The following is a 25,085-nucleotide window of genomic DNA, read 5'->3' on the forward strand; positions in this document are numbered from 1 at the left end:
ATCATCACTTACTTTTGTATACTTTTGTACCTATTTTATGGATGAAACTTCAATTAACAGTAGTATTGAATTAATCACTCATTACCCATTGTCGTGAAAATCCACTATAATGTGTGTACGTGTGTATAAAAATTAATAATAAATAAAGATCACAATGTATGGCCCGCCTGAATTCTTGAACACGATAACTTCGGTTCCTTCCCCTCATTCATGTGCGCCACACGCGACGAACATAATTGAAGAAAGATACACACAATCATGGCCCACATAAAATGACTATGATTAGCCTCCCAGAGTCATTCACGTGGTGTGACCCACCTGACTTGATAGATCTGGCCGCCAAACTCTCTAGAAAATACCAATGCGTAGAAAGTCCAGAACATTAGGGTAAGTAATTGTGTATCAAGCGTCATACGTTTCAAGAGTATTAATAATAATAAAAAATTTAGAAAAAATCTGTCCACCACGCATTCAAAATCACAAACTTTCAATGGGAAGGTCGAGAAAAGCATCAAATTCCATCAACCAAAACGAAGATCAGTCATTTACAGCAAACCCAAAACATCAAACACCTAGATGAGATCCTAACCACTAAAACCATAGTAACAACCTTCAAAGACCAAGAAATTACAATCATGCCACCGCGAATTGGCCCACCAAAAAAAAAAACCCCCTTATTCAAGAGCTGGTGAATTTCGTGACGGCCTTCGTCCCTTCAGAGACGGCGTGCTTGGCGAGCTCGCCAGGGAGGACGAGACGAACGGATGTCTGGATCTCCCTCGATGTGATCGTAGGTTTCTTGTTGTAGCGGGCCAGCCTCGACGATTCCTGGGCCAGCTTCTCGAAGATGTCGTTGATGAAGCTGTTCATGATCCCCATCGCCTTGCCGGAGATCCCTATGTCGGGATGAACCTGCTTCAAGACCTTGAAGATGTAGATCTTGTAAGTTTCGGCATGCTTCTTCGATCTCTTCTTCTTCTTGTCTCCTGTCGATCCACCTTCCTTTGGAAGCCTCTTCCCTGCTTTTGGCTTCTTTTCTGCAGGAGCTTTCTCCGCCTTCTTTTCTTCTGCTGGCTTCTTCTCCGCTGGCTTCTTCTCGGCCTTGGGCGCCATTAGTGAGAGAGAGGGACAAGATCGTAAATTTGAGGAAGGGTTTGGGAGAGTAGAGGTGAGCGATTGGCGATTGCGTAGAGGATGGGAAGCTTTATGTAGGGAGAGGGAGATGGGGATTATTGGAGGGTTAGGTTTGGCGCGGATTGCTGAGCTGGAGGATGTTTTCGGCGTTGGATTTGAGGAATTGGATGCGGGTATTGACGGCTACGATGTGGTTGGAGCTTTCTCAATCTGTGCTTGCGGATTGTGAAAGAAACCCGAGGTTGGAACATAACTACTAAAATGCCCCTGAACTGAACGTGGATTGCCTACTGACGCCTCGCTACTGGACAGTGGCCTACCATGATATATGTGTTTTATCCACGCCGTCCATCCATTTTTCCCGATCGTTTTACGGTACGATCCAAAAAATGAGATATATCCAAATCTCAAGTAGACCACACCACAGAAAACAGTGGTGAATAAACGGCCACCGTTAAAAACTTCCCAGGCCCACCGTAATGTTTATTTTCTATCTAATCTGTTGATCAGGTCACCATGACATGGATGAAGGGAAAATACAAATATCAGCTTCATTCAAAACTTTCGTGGACCCAAGAAACTTTTAATGGTGGCCATTCAATCGCCACTGTTTCCTGTTGCGTAGTCACACGACATTCGGATCTACCTCATTTTCAACTCTACCCTCTAACCATGTGGAAATATTGGTTACTCCCCCTGCCACCACCAGCCCCGTGGCCAGTGGTCGGTCCTCTGTGGGCCCCACCATGATGTATATGTTTCATCCATTCCGTTAATCTATTTTTACAGGTCATTTTAGGATTTGATCCCAAAAATGAGATGGATAAAAATCTCGGGTGGACCACACAACAGGAAAACAATAGTGATTGCATATCCACCATTAAAATCCTCGTAAGGCCCACTGTACTGTTTATTTAACATCCAATCTGTTGATTAGGTCATGCAGGCTTAGATGAAGGTAAAAAACAAAGATATGCTTGATCGAAAACTTTTATGGTCCCCAAAAGGTTTTTAATGGTTGACGCTTATTCAACACAATTTCCTATAATGTGGCGCACTTGAGATTGGGATATACCTCATTTTTTGTCTCATCTCATAAAATGATCTGAAAAAATAGATGGATGGCATGGATGAAACACATATATCATTGTGGGGCTCACAGAGCACCGACCACTAGCCATTGGCTGGTGGCAGGGGGAGTAGTAGAGGTGGGCTTATTGGACCCGATCCTGAATCCGACCCGACTCGATACGATTCGAACAAAACCGACACTAGATCGGCCCGATCGGTCTGTTCATGCAGATCCGATCATTTTTCGGTTCGAATCGGAGAGTGGTGTATCCGGACAGAACCGATCCGACCCGGACCGAAAGGGTCCGAGCCGACCCGACCCGGGATGTAAATATCCTCTATTTTACAAAATATTTCCATATCTTTGGCTTTTCGTTTGGCGCCAAAAAACCCCAATATGTACTTGAGCCCCCAACTCCATCTCTCTCTCTCTCTCTCTCTCTCTCTCTCCCTCCCTTTCTGATGAAGAAGAAGGTAAGAAAAAAACTAGTTAAATATCCTACGGTAGATCAAATACCTTTTTTTCTGCAGTTGAGTTTCAGAGATTTATCTATCGAAGAGATATACATTGAGATACATTGGATAGTTATATACGAAGGAGAGAAAAAGAAAGATCGACGAAGCAGACATTGATCGAAGAAGGTTGGCATACGGCTGTTTACAGGCGTGACGGTCAGACCCAGAGACGGAAGCGGACATAAGCAAGTTCTGTGGGTCTAATCAGGAGGTATGTGTTATATCCAATCCGTCCATCCATTTGGCAATATCTTATTAAGGTTTGAGACAAAAATACGATAGATTAACTATTAAGTGGACCACACTACGGAAAGCAGTAGGGGATTGAACGTCTACCATTAAAACCCTTGTTGGGTTCACAGAAGTTTTGGATCAACATGAAATTTGTTTTTCCACTTCATTCAGGTCTTTGTGACCTTATGAACAAATTGGATGGAAAATAAACATTATGGTGGGCCTACAAATTGTTTAACGATGAAAATCATCATCTCCGCTACTATTTATGGTGTGGTCCAGATGATCTTTGGATTTGATTCATTTTTTTGGATAATGCTCTAAAATGATCTCTAAAAATAGATAAACGGTATAGATATAATAAATACATCACTGTGGGGCCATGTAACTTTGATCTCCTTTGAACCGTTCGTACAACACAGAGCTTAAGGACTGTCAGTGCTCGTCTTCGCACGACACGTACCTAAAGCAGTTGTATAGCTGGCATGTGCTATAGCAGTACTTCTCGCTTTGCGTACTGAGTTACTCGTACGCTCTTATCGTACTGAGTAAACTCAGTTGGGCCCACCGCGAATGCATGTAGTTCATCCACGCCGTCCATTCGTTTTGCCAGATCATTTTATGGGTTCAATGCAAAATTGATGCATATACAAAGCTCAAGTGGATCATACCACTGGAAAAAAGTGGAAGTATCGATTTCAACCGTTGAAAATTTTTTAAGGCCCTAAATGATGTTTATTTGTCATCCAACCTGTTCATAAGATCACAAAGACATGAATGAAGGGAAAACACATATATCAGCTTGATCTAAACCCTATGTTGTCCCCAAGAATTTTTCAATGGTAGATGTTCAATTCACACTATTTCCAGTGGTGTGGTCCATTTGAGGTTTGGATATGCTCCATTTTTGGGTAATGCCCTAAAATTATGTTTCAAAAGAGATGGACGGAGTGGATACAATGCATGAATGTCACTGGGGCCCACTGAGTTTACTCAGTATGCTTACCGTACTGACTACGCAATCTGCTTCCCTTCATATAGGGCCTGTTTGTTTTTACATTTCACGGGTAATTACATTCTCCCTGAGCATTTATTATTTGCTCAGGGAAATGCATTGGTAAGGTAACCAGGCATCATCACGAATTCGTCCGTTTGAAATTACCGGGGGGGGGGGGAGGGGATTGCAAATGCCCAGGAATGACACTCCGCACGTTTGTTTTTAGCCTATGACCGGCTCGTTGTAAGCGGTACGTGCGATAGTGGTCGGTGCTCTGTGAGCCCTACCATGATGTATGTGTTCCATCCATGCCATCCATCTATTTTTTCAGATGATTTTATGGTACGAGACAAAAAATGAGTTATATCAAAATCTCAGGTGGACCACATTACAAGAAAAATTGTTGAATGAGCGTTGACCATTAAAAACTTTTTGGGGCCATAAAAGCTTTGGATCAAGCTGATCTTTGCTTTTTCTCTTCCTCTAGGTCTGTATGACCTAATCAACAGATTGGATGTCAAATAAACAGTACAGTGCGCTTTAGGACGATTTTAATGGTGGATATCTAATCACTATTGTTTTCCTGTGGTGTGGTCCACCTGATATTTATATCCCTCTCACTTTTCGGATCAAGCACTAAAATGATCAATAAAAATGAATGAACAGAATGGATGAAACACATATATCATGGTGGGGCCCACAGATCACCAACCACCAGCCAAGGGGAGTAGCCAATCCGTTTCACCGCTTTACACGTTAGCAGTAGGCATCCGCGCGAGATTTCCCTGCGAAATCTTTTGCAAGTGAACTGTGTTTTCCATCCGCCATCTGCACGCCGCCCTTCCATCAGTCAAATGGGCAAAAGCGTCATTATGGCCCATTTCACTGGGATTTCACCGGACCACTCAAAAACAAACACGCCCATGAAGCTTCTTCAGGAAGCTTTCGCAGTGAGATATTTTATCCTATTGAGTAAACATGAATCACGATCGCCAAACTTGGTGCTGACAGCCTCCGTAGTACCCCATTCTCGGCTCCTAACGTTTGTACGCCAGGTTCCGATCCTGGGATTCTACAAGGAGGATTTTCCAACGTACATTTATCTCATAAGAAGCATAACCACAAGTATAACCAAATCATAAAGGCAACATCATCATCACATATCCACTAATATAATCATTTGAATACAATGCTGAAGGGAAAATACAATATCGAAATCAAAGCTCCGTAAGACAATTGCACGCTCCAAGCTCAACGCCGCCGCGACCTAACGCCACCGCACGCATCTATCGTGCATAAGCTTATAAGCTTAGAGGGTGGTGAAAGTGTGTGCACAAGGTAAGTGCCAAGTATGCAATACAATGCCATAAATCGAACAATATATAAATAGAAATACCGACAAGATATGATATAGAGTAAGCAGAATTATACCGGTATGCCCATAAGTCATACAATATCGGAGTACGCAATTCGGATCAGCCATATAAATGAGGAGTTAAAGAGAGCCAAATATCAGAGCCGAGGTACAATGCAATATATAAATCCTGCTTAAGTCTCTAGGCCATATAAATACGAAACATAATAACCCAAATGCTAAATACTGCGGATGCAATATAATATACGGTGCGAATATGATGACCATATTTGGAGTGTGAAGTCGGGATGATAGTACGTAGTATCGCAGACTACGAGGTCCACCACAAGGGACTTCTATCCAAACCAGTCCCATACCTAAATTTGGATAGTCGGACTCGATGTGGTAAACTCCTGATCTCAGGTTAGTCATGCGCCCTAACCGAAATCCTAGCCATTGCGAAGGTACACATAAATAAATAGTTACGCACCACCAGAGTGGATAGTGAAGGAATGAATGAATGAATATGCAATTCCTGCTCAATAAGTCCACATATCGTATGGCTCTCTCGAGAAATCACCGGGGTCTATTACACTCCAAACCAGTTGCCGCCCCATCGCGAGCAACAAGGTGAGTGGAAGAGACCTCACTATCCGCGTGCCAATCGGGCCCGGCTTGTCGATAGCGGACCCATTCCTCGAGGTGGTCTCAGCTCAGCATTGCCCCCTCCTCTCGGGCGGTAAGGCGGTACCCCCTTCCAACCGACCACGACACGGTGGGAGACGCACTAACGGTATACGGCCCTCATGCGCTCATACATCCACTCGATGCAGACGTTGGAGCAACCTCTGGAACCAAGAGGGTTTAGGGACTTTCACCCGGGGATATCTATAGCACCCCATGTAGAGCAGATTTCGGTGTTCCGTCTTGCCATCCACGATATGCACGTGGAGGCTACACTGATGTCGCTAGGGCACACAATGCAAGATGCATGAGTCATACCATTCGGTCATGCATCAACCCTGTGCATACCATGTGTTCATGTGAGATAACCTCGCCTTTATTAGGGAGTCTCATAACAATCACTAATGAAATATGCAATGGTCAACCACATCTCATAACAAACATGCGAGATGATGCGTATGGGCATGTATCATGATCTTATATTTTGTCACATACTCATAATCGGTATCGATAAGCGGCATCCGACAATCGGCATCGACTATCGGCCTCGTCGATGTGGACATTTAACCAACATTACCCCAGGAGTGACCCACATAGAGCCTAAGATAGTGGACCCATGGTCGCACAAAGGGCCCTGATATACAACACCATGGGCTTCACTCAAGAGCATAATACATACCACGATGGGCCTTTCACATGGGCCTAACATATATTACAATGGGCTTCATCGCCTGACCCTCAAATGCATCACAATGGGCCTCGACAATCGGCCTCGGCAATCAAAACCGACCTTGACAAACAAAATCGGCCTCAACAATCGGAATCGACACTCGGAATCGGCCTCGGCACTCGGTCTCGACAATCGGAATCAGTATATACAATCGGCCTCGTCAATCAGAATCGGCAATCAGTCATGAGAATCGGAATCGATCGATAATCAGAATCGATAAATCGGTCACGTCAATCGGAATCGGCAATCGGTCATGACAATCGAGATCGATTGATAATCAGAATTGGCAAATCGGTCACGTCAATCGGGGTCGACAATTGGTCATGATAATCGGAATCGATCGATAATCAGAATCGGCAATCAGTCACGTCAATCGAAATCAGCAATCGGTCATGACAATCGGAATCGATCGATAATCAGAATCGGTAAATCAGTCATGTTAATCAGAATCGATCGATAATCAGAGTCGGCAAATCGGTCATAACAATCAGATCGATCGATAATCAGAGTCGACAAATCGGTCACGACAATCGGGATCGATCAATAATCAGAGTCGGCAAATCGGTCACGACAATCGGGATCGATCGATAATCAGAGTCGGCAAATCGGTCACGACAATCGGGATCGATCAATAATCAGAGTCGGCAAATCAGTCACGACAATCAGATCGATCGATAATCAGAATGGGCAAATCGGTCACGACAATCGGGATCGATCGACTATTAGAGTCGGCAAATCAGCAACGACAATCGGGATCGATCGATAATCAGAGTCGGCAATCGGTCACGATAATCGGGATCGATCGATAATCAGAGTCGGCAAATCAGTCACGACAATCGGATCGATCGATAAACAAAATCAGCAAATAGATCCCGACAATCGGGATCGATGAGAATGGGCCTAACAAGACCCAAAGGAAAGTCACAATGTGGACCTTGACCATCATTGCCCATCAATGTGGACATTTAACTAACATTGCTCCCAAGGAGTGACCCACATAGGGTCGAACATATAGTGGGCCACGACCTCACACAAGGACTTGATATGCATCATCATGGGCCTCACCAAAGGTTACGAACACATCACGGTGGGCCACATGATATGGGCCGCACTAATGGGCCTCATACACATCAGGTGGATTGTATCAATGGGCTGCATCAATGGGCCTAATATACATCAAATGTGCCACACCAACGGGCCGCACCACATGGACCGGAAAGACATCACAATGGGCCGCAATAATGGGCCAATTCACATCATAATGGGCCACGACAAGCCTCAATGGGCCTTACATAAGGGTCTCATACATCAATCAGGCCCTTCCAAATGGGCCCCAAATACATCACATCAGGGCCCTATCAAGTGGCCACAACAACTACACCATTCATCCATCTATGGAGATCATTTTAGAGCATTATCTGGATAATGAATCATATCAAAAGATCATCTGGATCATACCACAAATCACGGTGGTGAGAGTGATCAAAAGGTCAGTTGGAACACATCACAAATAGCAGTGGAGACAGTGATTTCCACGGTACAAGATTTTACATAGGCCTTCATAACATGAATTTTCCATCCAGTCTGTTCACAAGGTCACAGGGACCCGAACTGAGAGGAAACAATATCACATTGGTCCAAAACTTCTGGAACCAACGGATTTCAACGGTAGACGTTCAATCCCACTGTTTTGGCAGTGTGGTCCACTTGACACTAGATCTGTCTTATTTTCAGTCTCTAGCCTTGAGCTAGCCAAATGGATGAACGGTTTAGATGTATCACATACACCAGCGGGCCCCACAGGATTGTTGGTGTCGTGGGGCCCATCGATGGGCAGTGAATATGCAGCACATGCATCTAATGGTGGGGTGGCTAGTACGTCAGTTGGATGGACGGGTTGGATGAATAAAATACATCAATGTGAGGTCCACATACGTGGCCCACCATAGAATTGAATCAGCTTTATTTTTTTTATTATTTTTATTATATTTATTTTTAGTGTCAAGCCCAAGGACGAGCTCACCAAATGTATAGACGGTTAGGATAAGACACATGCCGCATGGTGGGCCCACGTCCAATCTGATGGACGGCTTGGACGTCATGGCTGGTGCACCGTCTGGCAAATGGACGGTGCAGATGCAACATACATCATGGTGCGGTCCACGTAGTGGCCCACCTTAACATAGATAATATAATATAATATAATATATTATCATATAATATAATATAATATATTACATTATATTATAATATAACATAACACGGAGAAAGCCACCGTCCAGAGAGTCTGACGATCTGGACGGTGCATATCAGATGCATATGAGGTGATGGGTCCACACGTGTGGCCCACCAATATGATATTATTAATATATTAAATATTATATACATTATTATATATATATATATAAACATGTTTGTGTGAGAAAGTGCAAGGGCAATCGTTGAATGCAAAACATGCATCACGGTGGGATTGTCCAGATGAAATGAATGGACGGTTTGGATGAAATACATCCATCAGTGGTGGCCTGATCTGCCACCGTCCAGATGGACGGATGAAGTGGATTATACATACATCACGGTAACCCCTAGCTCCTGCTGTACGTGCAGCAGCTACAGGCCCACCGTCCATCAAAAGTACATAAATAGTGGTGGTCCCATTTAAATGGACGGCGTGAATGAAGCACACGCATCACGTGGGACCATGCATATGCACGGTGTGGATAATACCCACGAGACTGGCTCCAGTACACAGCCACGGATTGCTCGCCCTAGTAGATGGTCGAGCTGGATCATCAGACCCAATCACTTGCTGACGTCATCAGTTGGGGCCCACCGCCCCTGATGGTGAAGGCATACATCATGGTGGGTCCCACGTGGGGCCTACATGATATAATATAATATTATTAAACAATATATACACATACATATATGACCGTACAGCATCCAGAAACACTGGACGGACGGCCTGAAGTCTGCACATGTGCCGATGTGTGGGACCCACGGGACTTCGACAACAGCAGCAGGTGCTGGCCGTCCAGCAGATGGACGGCCCAGCTACAACATGGGCACGAGGTGGGTCCACACGTGTGGGACCCACCAGCAGTGTTTGATCAAGCAGACATTTGTGTTTTTCCTTCGTCCAGGAGCGTTAGAGGCTGGACGTACCAGCCCCAGCAACTGGGCCCCAATCAGATCGGGCCCACTGATGGACGGTCTGGCTTGGTACAACACAAACATCGAGGTGGGGTCCGCACATCTCCTGATGGATGGCTGTCCACTTGAGGTTTGAATCCGCTTCAATGGATGGACGGTGTGGAGACAAATCGTGGTGGGTCCTCATGGCTGTGAAGCATGGATCAAGTAGGCCACACACCAACACACATAGAAAGAGAGAAAGAGAGGAAAATCGGATGGTAGAGGGACCCCGCCACCATGGGCCGCTCTTTACAATGCATATATCAAGATGGGTACCACCATATGTGGGCCCTCTAAACATTCAAAATCATAAAAAAATCACCCACCTCAGATCTCTTCTTCCTTCTTCCATCAATGCATGCTAGAGCTCCAAATGAACAATTTCTACGGTTGAGATCAAACTTGGATGGTGAAGATGGGAGATAGAAGTGGGCCACACAAAGCTTTTCCCATGGAGAGCCATGGACGTGGGTTGCTTGGGAGGAAAAAATGAGTGAGAGATGTGTGTGTGTGTGTGTGTGTGTGTGTGTGTGAGAGAGAGAGAGAGAGATGGGTGTGATGGGTGAAAAGGTGAGTGATGGGTGTACTTTGTGTAAGAGGATGTTGACTTTAGGGGTTGCTTGGGGATGGGGTGATGTGTACTTGACATGAGGTGTGATTGATGGGATTGAGAGACATGATTTGAAATCTTTCTTGGATTTGCAAATGCGCGGTGTTTTCTCAAAGAACGCAAGCCCACATCTCATGGCCTGGGTACACCTCGGCGCGCGAGATGCGGCATCGGAACCGCGGCGCGGCGCGGTCGCTAGGGCACAAGTCTCGGGTTGAGCCGACTCTGGTTTGCGGGACTCGGCTTAGGATCGCGCAAACGTCGGATAAGGGTGGAAGGTTGTCGAAATTTGATCGGGAGGATCGCAGAAGCTCTATGGAACAGTACGGAGTAGGACACGGGCCTTACACTCTCCCCACCAAATAAAAATTTCGTCCTCGAAATTTAACCTACAACACAACCAATACAGAGCTCTCAAAGGGAGGGAAATCTTATCGCAAAATATACCCACAAAATTGAACACCTAAGAGATGGGAATAATGCCCACGAATCTCAACCTCGCTCCCAAGACACCTCATCAACAAAATGGTGACCCCACTGAACTCGGATCTTGGATCGAAACGATCGAAATGGAAATACTAAGCAGCCTTAAAATCTCAACGGTAGGGAGCTATGTCAGAAAATCTCTAAGTTATTCGAACTTGGGGATCTAACCATTCTAAGTTTTCAACAATCATAAAGTGTAGGGTAGCTATCAATAGATATGTGATGTTATCTTCAGACATCCCCAAATTATGCTCTGATACCAACTTCTGCCACCCCCCAAACCCAGAAATCGGGCTTACAAAATTCTCGATCGCCGAATCTAGTGCCGACAGCCTCCGTAGTACCTCATTCTCGGCTCCCAGCTTGCATACGCTAGATTCCGATCCTGGGATCCTACAAGGAGGATTTTCCAATGTACATTTGTCTCATAAGAAGCATAACCACAAGTTTACCCAAATCACAAAGGTAATATCATCATTACATATCCACTATTATAAACAGTTGAATATAGTGCTGAAAGGAAAAAATACATATGTCAAAAATCAAAGCTCCAAAAGACCGCTGCACGCTCCATGCTCAACACTGCTGCAACCTAACACCACCTGCACGCATTTATCGTGCATAAGCTTATAGAAAGTTTAGAGGGTGGTGAAAGTGTGTGTACAAGGTAAGTGTCAAGTATGTAATACAATGCTATAAATCATACAATATCGGAATAAACGAAAATACTAATAATATCATGAATTATACGATATCAGAGTAAGCGGAAATAACTAGTAAGTCCATGAGTGCCATCAGCCGTACTAAGGCTATGAAATGCAAGGCATGAATGTACAAATGAGGAGTCATAAAGAGTCAAATATCAGATGCGGTATCTAAACCATATAAATATAGAAACACAGGTAACCCAAAATACCATATGCCGTGGATGTAATGCAATATATGGTGCGAATGGAATGACCATATTGGAGTGTGAAGTCGAGATGATAGTACGTAGTATCGTAGACTATGGGGTCCATCATAAGGGACTTCTATCCAAACCAGTCCCATACCTAAATTTGGACAGTCAGACTCAATGTGATAAACTCCTGATCTCAGGTTAGTCATGCGCTCCAACCGAGATCCTGGCTATTACGAAGGTACAGGTAACAAATAGTTGCGCACCACCAGCCTGAGTGGATAGTGAATGAATGAATGAATGAGTATGCAACTCCTGCTCAATAAGTCCACATATCGGTATGGTTACTCTTCGGGAAATCACCGGGTCTATTACACTCCAAACCAGTTGCCGCCCCATCGCGAGCAACAAGGTGAGTGGAAGAGACCTCACTATCCGCCGCTAATATCGGCCCGGCTTGTCGATAGCGGACCCATTCCTCGAGCGGTCAGACTCAGCCTAGCATTGCCCTCTCCTCTCGGGAAGGTAAGGCGGTACCCCCTTCCAACCGACCACGACACGGTGGGAGACGCGGCTAACGATATACGGCCCTCATGCGCTCATACATCCACTCGATCCAGACGTTGGAGCAACCTCTGTAACGAGAGGGTTTATGGACTTTCACCCAGGGATATCTATAGCACCCCATGTAGATCGATTTCCGGTGTCCCGTCTTGCCATCCACGATATGCTGTGGAGGCTACACACTGATGTCGCTAGGGCACACAATGCAAGATGCATGAGTCATACCATTCGGTCATGCATCAACCCTGTGCATACCATGTGTTCATGTGAGATAACCTCGCCTTATTAGGGAGTCTCATAACAATCGCCTAATGACATATGCAATGGTCAATCACATCTCATAACAAATATGCAAATGATGCGTATGAGCATGTATCATGATGCTTTGCTGTCACATACTCATAATCGGTATCGACAATCGGCACTGATAATCGGCATCGATAATCGACCTCAACAATTGGACATTTAACCAACATTACCCCCAAGGAGTGACCCACATAGAGCCTAACAGATAGTGGACCCATGGTCGCACAAAGGGCCTGATATACAACACCATGGGCTTCACTCAAGAGCATAATACATACCACGATGGGCCTTTCACATGGGCCTAACATATATTACAATGGGCTTCATCGCCTGACCCTCAAATGCATCACAATGGGCCTCGACAATCGGCCTCGGCAATCAAAACCGACCTTGACAAACAAAATCGGCCTCAACAATCGGAATCGACACTCGGAATCGGCCTCGGCACTCGGTCTCGACAATCGGAATCAGTATATACAATCGGCCTCGTCAAATTGGAATCGGCAATCGGTCACGACAATAGGAATCAATCGATAATCAGAATCGGCAAATCGGTCGCATCGATCGGAATCGGCAATCGGTCAAGACAATCAGAATCGATCGACAATCAGAATCGGTAAATCGGTCACGTCAATCGGGATCGACAATCGATCATGACAATCGGAATCGATCGATAATCAGAATCGGCAGATCGGTCATGTCAATCGAAATCGGCAATCGGTCACGACAATCGGGATCGATCGACTATTAGAGTCGGCAAATCAGCAACGACAATCGGGATCGATCGATAATCAGAGTCGGTAAATCGGTCACGATAATCAGCCTCGATCGATAATCAGAATCGACAAATCGGTCACGTCAATCGGGATCGATCGGTAATCAGAGTCGGCAAATCAGTCACGACAATCGGATCGATCGATAATCAGAGTCGACAAATCGGTCACGACAATCGGGATCGATCGATAATCAGAGTCGGCAAATCGGTCACGACAATCGGATCGATCGATAATCAGAATCGGCAAATCGGTCACGACAATCGGGATCGATCGATAATCAGAGTCGGCAAATCGGTCACGACAATCGGGATCGATCGATAATCAGAGTCGGTAAATCGGTCACGACAATCGGATCAATCAATAATCAGAATCGGCAAATCGGTCACGACAATCGGATCGATCGATAATCAAAATCGACAAATCGATCTCGTCAATCGGAATCGGCAATCAGTCGCAAGGCCCGGGAAAGTCACAATGTGGACCTTCACCATCATTGCCCATCAATGTGGACATTTAACTAACATTGCTCCCAAGGAGTGACCCACATAGGGTCGAACATATAGTGGGCCCAGACCTCACACAAGGACTTGATATGCATCATCATGGGCCTCACCAAAGGTTACGAACACATCACGGTGGGCCACATGATATGGGCCGCACTAATGGGCCTCATACACATCAGGTGGATTGTATCAATGGGCTGCATCAATGGGCCTAATATACATCAAATGTGCCACACCAACGGGCCGCACCACATGGACCGGAAAGACATCACAATGGGCCGCAATAATGGGCCAATTCACATCATAATGGGCCACGACAAGCCTCAATGGGCCTTACATAAGGGTCTCATACATCAATCAGGCCCTTCCAAATGGGCCCCAAATACATCACATCAGGGCCCTATCAAGTGGCCACAACAACTACACCATTCATCCATCTATGGAGATCATTTTAGAGCATTATCTGGATAATGAATCATATCAAAAGATCATCTGGATCATACCACAAATCACGGTGGTGAGAGTGATCAAAAGGTCAGTTGGAACACATCACAAATAGCAGTGGAGACAGTGATTTCCACGGTACAAGATTTTACATAGGCCTTCATAACATGAATTTTCCATCCAGTCTGTTCACAAGGTCACAGGGACCCGAACTGAGAGGAAACAATATCACATTGGTCCAAAACTTCTGGAACCAACGGATTTCAACGGTAGACGTTCAATCCCACTGTTTTGGCAGTGTGGTCCACTTGACACTAGATCTGTCTTATTTTCAGTCTCGAGCCTTGAGCTAGCCAAATGGATGAACGGTTTAGATGTATCACATACACCAGCGGGCCCCACAGGATTGTTGGTGTCGTGGGGCCCATCGATGGGCAGTGTAGATGCAGCACATGCATCGAATGGTGGGGTGGCTAGTACGTCAGGTGGATGGACGGGTTGGATGAATAACATACATCAATGTGAGGTCCACATACGTGGCCCACCATAGAATTGAATCAGCTTTATTTTTTTTATTATTTTTATTATATTTATTTTTAGTGTCAAGCCCAAGGACGAGCTCACCAAATGTATAGACGGTTAGGATAAGACACATGCCGCATGGTGGGCCCACGTCCAATCTGATGGACGGCTTGGACGTCATGGCTGGTGCACCGTCTGGCAAATGGACGGTGCAGATGCAACATACATCATGGTGCGGTCCACGTAGTGGCCCACCTTAACATAGATAATATAATATAATATAATATATTATCATATAATATAATATAATATATTACATTATATTATAATATAACATAACACGGAGAAAGCCACCGTCCAGAGAGTCTGACGATCTGGACGGTGCATATCAGATGCATATGAGGTGATGGGTCCACACGTGTGGCCCACCAATATGATATTATTAATATATTAAATATTATATACATTATTATATATATATATATATATATATATATAAACATGTGCGTGTGAGAAAGTGCAAGGGCAATCGTTGAATGCAAAACATGCATCACGGTGGGATTGTCCACATGAAATGAATGGACGGTTTGGATGAAATACATCCATCAGTGGTGGCCTGATCTGCCACCGTCCAGATGGACGGATGAAGTGGATTATACATACATCACGGTAACCCCTAGCTCCTGCTGTACGTGCAGCAGCTACAGGCCCACCGTCCATCAAAAGTACATAAATAGTGGTGGTCCCATTTAAATGGACGACGTGAATGAAGCACACGCATCACGTGGGACCATGCATATGCACGGTGTGGATAATACCCACGAGACTGGCTCCAGTACACAGCCACGGATTGCTCGCCCTAGTAGATGGTCGAGCTGGATCATCAGACCCAATCACTTGCTGACGTCATCAGTTGGGGCCCACCGCCCCTGATGGTGAAGGCATACATCATGGTGGGTCCCACGTGGGGCCTACATGATATAATATAATATTATTAAATAATATATACACATAAATATATGACCGTACAGCATCCAGAAACACTGGACGGACGGCCTGAAGTCTGCACATGTGCCCGATGTGTGGGACCCACGGGACTTCGACAACAGCAGCAGGTGCTGGCCGTCCAGCAGATGGACGGCCCAGCTACAACATGGGCACGAGGTGGGTCCACACGTGTGGGACCCACCAGCAGTGTTTGATCAAGCAGACATTTGTGTTTTTCCTTCGTCCAGGAGCGTTAGAGGCTGGACGTACCAGCCCCAGCAACTGGGCCCCAATCAGATCGGGCCCACTGATGGACGGTCTGGCTTGGTACAACACAAACATCGAGGTGGGGTCCGCACATCTCCTGATGGATGGCTGTCCACTTGAGGTTTGAATCCGCTTCAATGGATGGACGGTGTGGAGACAAATCGTGGTGGGTCCTCATGGCTGTGAAGCATGGATCAAGTAGGCCACACACCAACACACATAGAAAGAGAGAAAGAGAGGAAAATCGGATGGTAGAGGGACCCCGCCACCATGGGCCGCTCTTTACAATGCATATATCAAGATGGGTACCACCATATATGGGCCCTCTAAACATTCAAAATCATAAAAAAAATCACCCACCTCAGATCTCTTCTTCCTTCTTCCACCAATGCATGCTAGAGCTCCAAATGAACAATTTCTACGGTTGAGATCAAACTTGGATGGTGAAGATGGGAGATAGAAGTGGGCCACACAAAGCTTTTCCCATGGAGAGCCATGGACGTGGGTTGCTTGGGAGGAAAAAAATGAGTGAGAGATGTGTGTGTGTGTGTGTGTGTGTGTGTGTGTGAGAGAGAGAGAGAGAGAGAGATGGGTGTGATGGGTGAAAAGGTGAGTGATGGGTGTACTTTGTGTAAGAGGATGTTGACTTTAGGGGTTGCTTGGGGATGGGGTGATGTGTACTTGACATGAGGTGTGATTGATGGGATTGATGAGACATGATTTGAAATCTTTCTTGGATTTGCAAAATGCGCGGTGTTTTCTCAAACTGAACGCAAGCCCACATCTCATGGCCTGGGTATCACCTCGACGCGCGAGATGCGGCATCGGAACCGCGGCGACGGCGCGGTCGCTAGAGTACAAGTCTCGGGTTGAGCCGACGCCGGTTTGCAGGACTCGGCTTAGGATCAGGCGCAAACGTCGGGTAAGGGTGGAAGGTAGTCGAAATTCGATCGGGAGGATCGCAGGAACTTATGGAACGGTATGGGTAAACTATATGGGACCGTCTTAATTTATTTTTTTTTGGTTTATCCACACCGTCCATCAGTTTTTTCAGATCATTTGAGGGGTTGATGCTAAATTTTAAGTATATTTAATAATCAAGTAGATCACACTATAAGAAATAGTGAGAATAAGGATTTTTACACCGTTGAAAAAATGGACGATCGAACCTCGCTCAATCCAATCCGACTCGATTTTCTTGACAGAGTCGGAATCGGATTGGTTCAGACTAGTAGGGATTCGGATCTGTTCGAGTTAGATGTCACGCCCCCAAACCCGGAAATCGGATTCACAGGAATCCTGATCGCCGAATCCGTTGCCGACACCTGTTGCGTAGTCACACGAGATTTGGATCTACCTCATTTTCAACTCTACCCTCTAACCATGTGGAAATATTGATGGACGGCGTGGATAAGACGCATATCTCATGGTGGGCCCAAAGAGAACCGTCCAGCAGCTACTTAGTTACTAACAGCGTTGGTGGGCAATCCGCGCCCTTGAATTGTCCGTGTGAAATCTTCTCCATCCATCAGTGTCGCCAGCTGATGTTACATTAAGAATGCAAAAATAACCCACATCTAAATTTCTAAGTGGACCATGCCATAAGAAACAGTGGGAATTAAAATGCTCACCATTGAAACTTTCCTGAGATCACCCTCATGTTTAAATGCCATCCAAACCGTTTATAAGGTGAATCCCATCAGGATGAGAGAAATACCTACATATAAGCCTCAGCTGTTACTTCAGGTGGCCATCAAGGTTTCAACGGTGAGCATTCAATCCTGTTGTTTCTTGTGTCGTGGCACACTTGAGTATTGTATCTGTTTCATCTTGGTTTCTCATCCAGCATGATCCGGTGGAACTGATGGACGGAGTGGATTTCCCACTAAAAATTCAGTAGGCCCACAGGGCTTTGTGTTGCTGTCGTAAATTCTTGCCGGATTCGTCTATGAAACCGCTTTCACGCGGACGTGGATGCGGGGATGCATCAAGTTGGGTCGATCCCGGTCGAGCCTTTGATATCTAAGTCTTCTATCCACTCATTCATCCGTTTCTTCAGATAATTTTAGAGCAGGAGTCGAAAAAGAAAACAGATCCAAATCTATGGTGGGCCCGGGTGGATCATACCACTAGAATCGGCGTGGGTTGAATCATGAATGCCCACCGTTATAATTTTCTTGGGGCCACGATAGTTCAATCCAATATTTGAGGGAAACGGATTGGCTACTCACCTCCCACTGGCCAATGGCTACTGGTGGGTGCTCCGTGGACCCTAACATGTAAGGGTGTTCATGAGTCAAACGGAGTTGAGCAGGGGTCAGCTTGGCTTGGCTCGGCCACTGGCTGAGCAAAGCTCGAACTCAGCTCGGCTTGGTCCTCAAGCTTGACTGGCCAGCTCGGCTCGATTCAGTTAGTAGCTCGAGCCAGTTAGAGGCAAGATCGAGCCGAGTTTGTCATTGCAGCATTTTCACAAACACCTAGACTGCACCTTTGTAACGTCTTGGATTTTCACTGTTTTGGAGTTCTAAAAAAAAAAAAAAAAGGAATAAGAATGTTGGTTTCATATACATGCCTTCATTGCCACCAGTCACACTTCTTTGAGTCATTTCATCGAACACTTGGTGAGCAACATCAAAATCAAAGTAACCAAGTCACTGAACTGGTTCGATTCGAGCTGGGTTCGATCCGAGTCGAGTCGAGCTACAGCCAACTCGAATTCAGCTCGAACTCAAAAAATCAGCTTGACTCAACTCAAACTCAACTTCAAACCGAGTCGAATCGGGCTTTTTTGAGTAGAGTTGAGCGAGCTAACCGAGCTAGCTCGGTTCATGTACACCTCTACTAAATTGTTGTATGTCTCTCATCCATTTTTCCAGATAATTTTATGATTTGAACCTAAAGCTAAGTCAGATCAAAATCTCAAGGGGACCACACCATAGGAAAACAGTAGTGATTGAACTTTTACCATTAAAAACCTCCTATGGCCCCTGTAATGTTTACTTGACATCTAACATGTAGATGGCCCGAAGAAGTTTTTATTGGTGTCGGATTCCTTACACATCTAATTCTGTGGTATGGTCCACCTGGGATTTGAATCTTCTTCAATTTTGGAATTACGGCCTAAACTGAGCTGGATGTAAGACACGTACAGCATGGTGAGCCCCACAGTCAGGAATCCACCGAAGCCTCATAGGTCATACGAGCAGCGCGTGTAACACCCAGGCTCTGTGGCACACCACGCTATATTTGTAAATCCACTCCGTCCATAATGGTAAAACTTATTTTAACCGTAGATGCAAAATATTTCTCTGATAAAAGATTCCCATGGGCTACACTAAACAATGTAATATTTCTCTTAAAACCTCTAAATTCAGGCAGTGGGCCATCTAATCAGGCTGATTTTTGCATTTCATTCATCCTGATCCTTCTGATAAAGCAGATTAACGGCTTTGATGAAAGATATAGCCATAGTGGCCCCACACATAAATCTCCGGTTGGCATTGCATCCTCATTTTTTCACGTGGTGTAGCCCATATGAGTCGCGTGTCTTGTTGATATCTTGCCTCAAAATGTAGACTAGAGGATAGAACTTTATGGACGGAGTGGATTTTACATACGCAACTGGTGGGCTCCACGTACTAAGTTAGTACGCAATCCGCTTCCCACAGGGAGGATTCCGGTTCAGAAAGAAACCGAGAGGTGCGAGAGTGAATGATGATATTCGTTGGGACACGTGATGGGTTACCGTGATGTATAATGGTATAGGTGCCATCCAGACCGTCCATTGGATGCGCCCCTTTATGTAAGGCCTGATCGAGTGCCTACGGTAGAAACTTTCAGATTAAATGTGGGGACCACCATTTTGTGTATATGCCATCCAATCTAATCATGACATGTGGCCCACCAGGAAGAACGGACGCATCAAAAGTCCGGTAAGACAACACGTGATTATGCAGGTTCCAGGGGCGACTGTACATCACTCACAGGGGTTTACATAGAGACAAATCAAGTCGAGTTGGCCTCGTCTCAACCTTGCGTCGGCTCGGTCCTTGAGGCTGACCAGCCAGCTCAACTCGGTTTGGTCAGCAGCTTGGGCCAGATCACGCCGGGTTGGAGCTGGGTTCATCATTGCAGCATTTTCACAAACGGCTAAACTGCATTTTCAAAATCTCATTACATTTGAGACAGTAGTAATGGTTTTACAGGTATCTTACAACTTAGGAAGAAAGAAAAAAAAATGTTGGTTTCATATACATACCTTCTTTGCTGCCTGTTACACTTCTTTGAGTCATTTCATCGTACACTTGGTGAGCAATAGCAATATCAATATCAAAGTAACCGAGTCACTAAATTGATTTGATCCAAGTTCAATTCGTCACTTTCAAGCTCAAAAAATCAGCTTCGAATCCAGCTTGTTCAAGTTGAATCTAGAGCTAACCAAGCTAGCCCGGTTTGCGTACACTTCTAATTACTCCGCTGCAGCGTGCTTCCTGAGTTTCGGATAGAGATGATCCCCTAACTGTGCCGTTATCCTGGGCAGGCTCATCGGATGTACGGTTTGGATTCTACATACAAATCATGGGCGGTCCCCCACTCAGATCGAATATATAGTAACAATTACACATCTAATTCCAATTTACTCTCTAAAAGTACTCAACGGTAAAGCTGATACAACGGACCACTCATCCAGTGGGCCCTATCCACCAAAGAGCCACACATGCCAACCTTTCAAGGGCTGGGAATCCATCCAGGGTATCTCGCGCCCATATGTCACCAATCCGTACCATGAAAACGTGGGCCCCACTATGAAGATCAGCTTACCATGTGGGCCACTAATGGAATCAATAAAGACCTTCTGATCAACGGACCAAATCCATTTTTAATTTATATGGGCTTGGTGAGTTGAGTAGGTCCCTAATTCCACAATGCAAATAAGCTGGTCCACCAGATGGAAAGCTCAGATCAAAACAGTATCACTCACATGTTCAAAAGCTGAGAGACCTCACACACTCTCAGTGGCAACATAACCAGACCCTCGTTGGAACCAGAATCATCTATCAACGTGTAAAACACCCAATCTCTCAAACCCTAACATGTATATATGAAATCCACACCGTTAATTAGATGAAAACCCTTGTATCCACCGTACAAACAAAAGATCAGCCTGATGAAAGAACTCAAATGAACTACACAATGAAAAGAATACAAAATTGTGCTTAAAACCTATATTGACAATGTGTGGCGTACCCACAGGAGTTTGAAGATTCGATTACCCATTGCAGAGAAAAACCACCGTAGCGTGAGTGCGTGTGTATAAATAATAATAAATAAATAAAAATCACAATGTGTGGCCCACCATCGAGGCCCTCATAGAAAGCCTTTAGGCTCCCATCGTCTTTCATGTGATGTGTCCCACCTGACTTAATGGATCGATCTGGCCGCCCAACTCTCTAGAAAATATCAATGTGTAGAGAGTTCGCGACATTAGGCTCAGTAATTGTGTATCAAGCGTCATACATTGCCAGAGTATTAAAAAAAAACTCCGATTACGCTTTCCACCACGCATTCAAAATCACAAACTTTCAATGAGAAGGTCGACAAAAACATCAAATTCCATAAACTAAAACGAAGATCAGACATTTACAGCAATTGCAAAACATCAAAAACCTCAGATGAGATCCTAACCACTAAACGCATCGGAACAACCTTCAAAGACCAAGAAATTACAATCATGCCACCACGAATCGGCCCACCAAAATAAAAAAACCCTAGTTCAAGAGCTGGTGAATTTCGTGACGGCCTTCGTCCCTTCAGAGACGGCGTGCTTGGCGAGCTCGCCTGGGAGGACGAGACGAACGGATGTCTGGATCTCCCTCGATGTGATCGTGGGTTTCTTGTTGTAGCGGGCCAGCCTTGACGATTCCTGAGCAAGCTTCTCGAAGATGTCGTTGATGAAGCTGTTCATGATCCCCATCGCCTTGCCGGATATCCCTATGTCGGGATGAACCTGCTTCAAGACCTTGAAGATGTAGATCTTGTAAGTTTCAGCGTGTTTCTTCGATCTCTTCTTCTTCTTGTCTCCGGTCGATCCTCCTTCCTTTGGAAGCCTCTTCTCTGCTTTTGGCTTCTTTTCTGCAGGAGTTTTCTCTGCCTTCTTTTCTTCTGCTGGCTTCTTCTCCGCTGGTTTCTTCTCGGCCTTGGGCGCCATTGGGGAGAGAGAGAGGGGCAAGATCGTAAATTTGAGGAAGGGTTTGGAAGAGTAGAGGAGAGCGATGAGAGATGGGGGGAGATGGGAAGCTTTATGTAGTAAGAGGGAGATGGGGATTATTGGAGGGTTAGGTTTGGCGCGGATTGCTGAGCTGGAGTAAGTTTTCGGCGTTGGATATGAGGAATTGGATGCGGGTATTGACGGCTACGATGTGGTTGGAGCTTTTTCAATCTGGGCGTGCGGATTGTGAAAGAAACCCGAGGTTGCAACATAACTACTAAAATGCCCTCGCTTTGACGCGAGTTTCCTGAACGTAGGTTGTCCACTGACGACTCGCTACTGTACAGTGCTCTGTGGGCCCTACCATGATATATGTATGTTATACACGCCGTCCGTCCATTTTTTCATATCATTTTAGGTTATTATAAAAAAAAAAAAATTTGAGATATTTCCAAATCTCAAGTCCAACACACCACAAGAAAACAGTGTTGATTGAACGCCCACCTTTGAAAACTTCCCACTGTATTGGTTATTCTCCATCGAACCTTTTGATTAGGTCACCAAGACATGGTTAAGGCAAAACCCAAATATCAGCTTCATTCAAAACTTTTGTGGGCTCAGGAAGTTTTTAACGATGGGCATTCAATCACCACGGTTTCCTATTGGGTGGTCCACATGAGATATGAGATTTGGACCTACCTCATTTTTCAGCTCATGCCCTGTAATCATCTAGAAAACTTGATGGACAACGTGGATAAGCCAAATGTATCATGATAGGCCCAACCAGCACCTTCCAGTAGCTACTAGTTACTGACGTAACTTTCCTGCAACACAAACTGTAAAATGTTCTCTGTTTTTCTGTCTCCCCAGCTGATACTACGTTAATAATGCAAAAGTGATCCACGTCCAACTTTCTAAGTGAGCTTACATTAGGGTGACAAGCCTCCTCATACTAATTATTGAACAATGATGAAAGCAGCTTTCCTAGCATGTGTGATTGAATGGGTTGACGAACCCAAAAACAAATCAAGAGACATGAATGAATAGTCGTTACAGCCGCTACAAGTCTCGTCATCCGGACAAGACCCATGATATAATAGTGATATCCTAGCTTCCCTAATATGCTGAATGAATATGACTTAATAACTATCTGATTAATCATGCATATCATTTGTACTTATTATAATGCTAGTGATGAGCCATGTGACATTAGGATAGGTAATTTACGAATAGAGACGGAGTTGCGTAATGAGGGAGTGACATTTATGAAATAAGCATTGAAGTCACTTGTTGAAGAAATGTTGGATTGTAAGACTTATGCATCATTCCATTATAACATTTATGCACTTAAAAAGATTAGATATGAAGTATTTTTTATATGTGCTATCATTATATGCGCTGATTGAGTTGATAGCATATGCAACTTAGAATAAATGGAACCATTAAATTGATCACTTACTCCTACTATGGGACGGTATTTCAAAACACCAATCAGACGTTGTTGTAGATGCAGAGATTATTGAGGCAGACACATACATAGACCTAGAGGAGTTCTCCTAGCTGCTCGACTCGATTTGGCAGATATTCTTTTGTTTGATAGTCTTTAGACTTGACAAATTTTCTACTTATTTTGAAATTATATATATTGGGCCCCGGATATGGACCATATGCTTTGAATGGATGTTCATTGTATGTTTGAGGATTGTTATTTACTTTAGCTACATTTATTTCAGAGTATAGTTCATTGTTTAGCTTAATTCTATGATTGCTCGAATATCATGTTAAAAGTATAGTAAATTCATGCTTTTGCAAAGTATAAGTGACACTTGAAATATCGAGGATCGAGTATGTGCTCGACCCTGAAATTTGGGGCTTTACAATAATCCTAATCGTCCATATTAAAGTCCATCACTCAAATGGTCAGTGTTTGCTAGATTAGTCTGATATTTTCATGGTATCCCACTAAATGTGCGGTGGATATGCTCCACATGGGCATTCAATTGTATAATTATAGTGTTGCTCTTAATTCAATAAAACTAGGACACTTGTGTGAGCAAGGACTTGGATTTGATGCACATGTGTAAGTAAGATGTGCAGGCATGCCAGAGGCTACCTGACTCAAGGGTTGATTAAATTGTTAGTGTCCCCTTCATCAAGACTAACAGATTGGAGACTAAACATGGAATCTAGAGTCCTTTCAACCGTTGATACTGTACTTCCTTCTTGCGATTTATGAAAGAAAATGATGTTAATCCTTCCTAATGAGTTCTTTTTACCTATGACAATAGACATGAGCCTACGGACTAAAAAGGATTTTTCTTTCAGCGTGATTCCGTACTGAAGTTCAACAATAAATTAATAGAGAAAATATATATAAAAAAATTAAAAGTGTTCTTCTATTAATTATTTTTATAATAATGGCACTCATAGTTGACTTAGGTGAATGACGATCTATTCATTGCTCGATCAGAATCGAGCTTCATAGCGAGACGATCATGATGTATGTGATGAGTGTTTATTCATCAATCAATCAGAACCAGGCATCATAACAAGACAACCAATGAAGGGTGGACCTTTAACAATATGTTTGATGCTCAAT

The 25,085-nt window shown here is 44.5% G+C and overlaps 1 pseudogene; it reads right to left on the reverse strand.

The window, feature by feature from the left end:
* Positions 1–485: 485 nt before the first annotated feature.
* On the reverse strand, positions 486–22,546 carry LOC131252988 (histone H2B-like; annotated as a pseudogene).
* Between the last annotated feature and the right edge of the window lie 2,539 nt (positions 22,547–25,085).

Source organism: Magnolia sinica, chromosome 8 (genome assembly GCF_029962835.1).
Source record: "Magnolia sinica isolate HGM2019 chromosome 8, MsV1, whole genome shotgun sequence".
In the NCBI taxonomy this organism is placed as follows: domain Eukaryota; kingdom Viridiplantae; phylum Streptophyta; class Magnoliopsida; order Magnoliales; family Magnoliaceae; genus Magnolia; species Magnolia sinica.